Source organism: Tachyglossus aculeatus, chromosome X1 (assembly GCF_015852505.1).
Source record: "Tachyglossus aculeatus isolate mTacAcu1 chromosome X1, mTacAcu1.pri, whole genome shotgun sequence".
NCBI classification, from domain to species: Eukaryota; Metazoa; Chordata; class Mammalia; order Monotremata; family Tachyglossidae; genus Tachyglossus; species Tachyglossus aculeatus.
This window is the reverse complement of record NC_052101.1, coordinates 122,979,159-122,983,964: the sequence shown is the minus strand read 5'-3', so window position 1 is coordinate 122,983,964 and position 4,806 is coordinate 122,979,159. Positions and strand designations below refer to the sequence as shown.

General features: G+C 50.0%; 1 non-coding gene across 1 annotated transcript; it reads right to left on the bottom strand.

Annotated features, from left to right (window-relative positions):
- Positions 1 to 3,950: 3,950 nt before the first annotated feature.
- On the bottom strand, positions 3,951 to 4,083 carry LOC119920150. The gene has a single exon (XR_005447915.1). It is a non-coding gene; the product is annotated as a small nucleolar RNA SNORA7 (small nucleolar RNA).
- Between the last annotated feature and the right edge of the window lie 723 nt (positions 4,084 to 4,806).

The window sequence follows — 4,806 nt, the reverse complement described above, 5'->3', positions numbered from 1 at the left end:
TCAGGGAAGGTGGCAGCAGGCTGGGTACCCTGGCCAGCCACGTCTGTGTTACTGCGCAGCTGGGGGTGAGATGGGAGTCGTGGAGGGAGAGCTCAAGAAAAAACCCCAAAGCTCTCTGCTGGCTTCCTTCCTGTCCCGGGGCGCTGAGCCTCCGCACAGCTTCCTGAGAGCTTTGGCTTGTCATTTACAGAAAGTGTGTGCATCAGAGCGGGACAGAAGGTGGGGGAGGGGGATGGGGGCGGGGAGAAGAAGCAGCCAGAGCCCAGAGGCCAAGATCAGGGACAGAGCTGTTGCCCATTGGGGTGGATGGGGATTGCTTGTCAATCAGGGAGTCCTAAATATCCAGGGGCACCCCAGAGAGGGTGTCAGGGGCCGGGGGTGAGGGAACAGAGTGTCTCAGTACAAGTACCTGCATTTGCCCCTGCCTCTGTCCAATGCCTGGGTTTATATAGAAGCCCCACTGTTCTGCTGTCAAAGCAGAGGGCTTGTAGTTGAGATGAGGGCTCCATGGACCCGGAACTACAAATATCTGTTCAGATCCAAGGTTGGCACAAGGCCAAACTTCCAACAAGGGATGGGCAACAGTGGATTCCTTCCACTGGGGCAGAATTGGAGCCCTGGCACCTCATCTGAGATCTGGGGTGGTGTCCCCCAGGAAAATGAATCTACCACCATGCCCTGGGTGCCAAGGGGACCCCAAGTCCAAGCAACTGACAAAACCCCTGAAAGCCCCCAGCCCCTCAGCAATGCCCACTTTGCTTGAGGCTCTGGGGCTTTGGGGCTGTGGCAAGGCTCCCTGGAACTCTACCCTTTGGTAATTGCCTCAGTTTCCCAGAGATCGCCAAGTGTCTGCCCATCTCTCCAACAGGAGATGACTGGGGGTATTGGATCCCCAAAGCCACCCCCGCCCCACTTCCAGCAACCTCTCCCCCATCTGCTGAGAGAACCTGAAGCCCAGTGAGAGCAAGGAATTGGCTGGAGCCAAGACAGGGAAAGAGCTGATGGGTTCATCAATCAATCAATGGTATTTATTGAGCTCTTACTGTGTGCAGAGCACTGTACTGAGCACTTGAGGGAGTACAATACAGCAGAGTTGGTAGACATGTTCATGTGGTCCAGACCGCTGCCTCAACCCAAGAGAGTGCAAGGAATAGAGAATAAGAGAATAATAATAATAATAATGGCATTTATTAAGTGCTTACTATGTGCAAAGCACTATTCTAAGCGCTGGGGAGGTTACAAGGTGATCAGGTTGTCCCACGGGGGGCTCACAGTCTTAACCCCCATTTTACAGATGAGGTAACTGAGGCACAGAGAAGTTAAGTGACTTGTCCAAAGTCACACAGCTGACAGTTGATGGAGCCAGGATTTGAACCCATGACCTCTGACTCCCAAGCCCGTGCTCTTTCCACTGAGCCACGCTGCTTTTCTACAGCAGTGTGAAGCAGCGAGAAGCAGCGTGGCTCAGTGGAAAGAGCCTGGGCTTGGGAGTCAGACGTCGTGGGTTCTAATCCCGGCTCTGCCACTTGTCAGCTGTGTGACTTTGGGCAAGTCAGTTAACTTCTCTGAGCCTCAGTTACCTCATCTGTAAAATGGGGATGAAGACTGTGAACCCCACGTGGGACAACCTGATCACCTTGTATCCCCCCAGCGTTTAGAACAGTGCTTCGCACATAGTAAGCGCTTAACAAATGCCATTATTATTATTATTATTATTAAACTGCAGGGAATCAGAAAAGCAGTGAAGTGCAGACTCTAGCCAGAGATTTACCTGGGACAACAGACATGATGTGTTCTTTCTCTCTCTGGTTTTTTCCTCTGTCTCTTTCTCTCTGACTCTGTTTCTCTGTCTGTTTCTCTCCCTCTGTGTCTCTGCCTCTCTTTCACATCTCCAAACCACCACACAATCCATTCACCCTGCCAGGTAGTCCCCTCCCCCAATTCTCCTCAACAGCAAACAGTGTCCCTCTCTTCCTGTAAAATGCCATGAAAAGCCCATCTTCCCCAGACAGCCTTCCCAGATTAACTGCTGTGACCCTGGTCGCCCCAATCACTCCAGGAACCAGTACGTCAGGACTTTTTATTGATGCAAACACGGTATCACATCCGCAGCATATGACCTTATGGGGTTCTTACACGTTTCCTGTCTTTGCGTCACTCGTGCTTTCTGTTTATCTGACTGCCGGCTATGTTTGCCTGCCCTCCCCAATTAAAGTTTGAGCTCAGGAGCTGCGTCTTGTTTTCCCTCCATCCTCCCCACAGCTCCTGGTTCAGTGTCTCCATTCCACTTGGCTGCCTGTCCCCCCACTCCTTCAAAAGCTGACCTCTTCAAGAAGGGCAGAGAAAACAAAAGTTTTTTTCACCCCTACATCAACCCTTGGTCTGCCTGCACCTGAAATACCCAGTGAAGTTCTGACAGCCAAATTTAGGAAGGACAGGGAAGGGCCACCGAAATGGTCAGAGGGATGGAGGAGTTTCTAGCCAGGGAGAAGTGGAAAAGGTGAGGACTCTTGCTCACCCTTTCTCTCCCTTTTCCTCCCTTTAGCAAAGTGTCACTCAGCTGCAGCCCACTTCAGCTCTCTCTTAAGCTGGCCCACCTGTCTCCCTGCATCTCCTCCTTCCTCAGCCCTTCCTCTCACCTGGCCTTCATCATAGTTAAGTGAGAGAGCAGAGAGGCTTTCCCCCAGGATGGGATGAGACAGAGGGGGTGATGTGCCTATCCCCTCTGTCCCTCAGCCCCAGAACAGGATGGGGGAGACAGACAGCTGGGGCCCCAATTCGTCCAATCATCAATATTGATCAAGGGCCTGCTGTGGGCAGAATACCGCACTAGGAGTCTGGCAGTAAGCAACTAGAGTAGTAGACAAGCTCCCTGCTCTTGAGGAGCTTATAGTGGAAAGAATTGCAAATCAAATAGCCGACATGCTTCAGTAACCTGAAGGGCTATCTCGGTTTTGGGGTTTGGTAAGCTGATCACTCAAAACATACACATCCCTGAACTCCCATTTTCTCACTCACGAAAATGTGTATCCACCTGCACTTTCACCCACATGTTTGCTTGTGTTCATACCCACCAAACCTGCCTGTTTAAGAAACACAAAGGAAAGCTGGGCTGAGAACGGAGAAAAATGGAGACCTGAGAAATGAGACAGTGACGGGGTGAGATTCGTGACAATATACCTGGTTGATGTTGGTAAGGTCAAGAGGAGGGCGGATGGATGAGTGGGAGAAGGTGAGGGATGGGAGAGTTGGATGCATGTGGGAGGTGGAGAACGATGGTTACTAAAGTGGCCGCTTGGCCGCTAGATGTTTTGGAACAATATAAAATAGATTGGGGTGGGCATCTCATCTGAGTTGGTCATGAACTGATGGAAAATTCAGGACAACACTCCCCCACCCCTTTCTTCCCACCACAGGAATAGGGCTAACGTTGCTCTGGTTCAGAAAGATTTAGTGAGCCATCTGTCTGGAGGCAGGGGGCTGGGCCAGATGAGCTTTGAAAGTGGTCCTTTCCCACTCTGGAAATTGTTGGTCAGGGTCACATCCACTGGCTCCCAGTAGTGGGGAACAAATGTTCCTGGGAAGCTTCCTGAGGGCAAGGACTGGGTCTTTTGCTTCTGCTCTTCTCTCCCAAGTGCTTAGTACGGTGCTCTGCCTGAAGAGAGACTGAAGAGACCAGAACTCTTCAGTGAGGAAAGAAGCAGACTATGCAGAGCACCGCACCAGAGGTTTGTCTTATGCTGAGTTGTCTCCGACCCACAGCGATGCCATGGACACATCTCTCCCAGAACACCCCACCTCCATCTGCAATCCTTCTGGTAGTGTATCCATAGAGTTTTCTTGGTAAAAATACAGAAGTGGTTTACCATTGCCTCCTTCCACACAGTAAACTTTAGCCTCCACCCTCGACTCTCTCCCATGCCTCTGCTGCCCAGCACAGGTGGGTTTTAACTTGTAGCAGATTGCCTTCCCCTCACTAGCCACTGCCCAAGCTAGGAATGGAAATGCCTCTGCTTGACTCTCCCTCCCAAAGCCAAGACTGGTAGAGAACTGGAAACTTTCCAGGTGCGACCCTGAGAGGGGAACCAAGGGTTTAGGAGAGGATAAAAGAGTTAGTGGAACTGATCCTGGCATTCTAATAAATTCCATCATGCAGGTTCTTGGTCCTGAAATCTCAAGACTGAAACTCATCTCCTGTTCCTGATGGAAGACTTCATCAGTGTGAAAACGGTTACATTAAAAAAAGATTCAGCTGAATGAAGCAGGATTGGAATTACATTTTGCAGGTGGACTGGAGAATCCCTGCTCTCCCTCCTACTTAAACTGTGAGCTGCATGTGAGACAGGGACTGTGTCCAACCTATCTTGTATTTACTTCAGCTCTTAGAACACATAGTAAGCACTTAAATACCATTATTGCTTTTCTATATTTGTTAAACGTTTACTATATGCCAGGAACTGTACTAAGTGCTGAGGTAGATACAAGCTACTCAGGTTGGATATAGTCCACGTCCCACATGGGGCTCACAGTCTTATTTCCCTTTTACAGATGAGGGAACTGAGGCACAGAGAAGTTATGTGACTTGCCCAAGGTAACACAGCAGACAAGTGGTGGAGCGGAATTAGAACCCAGGTCCTTCTGACACCAGGCCTGTGTTCTATCCAACAGGCCATGCTGCTTCAATATTATTATTACTATTTATTAATGTTGTTGTTATTATTCCTGTTAATCATAAATGGAAGTAGGAATTAGGAAGTGGGGAATCTCCACTCTAGATGGTGTAACCTCCATCCACTCCTCTCTCCG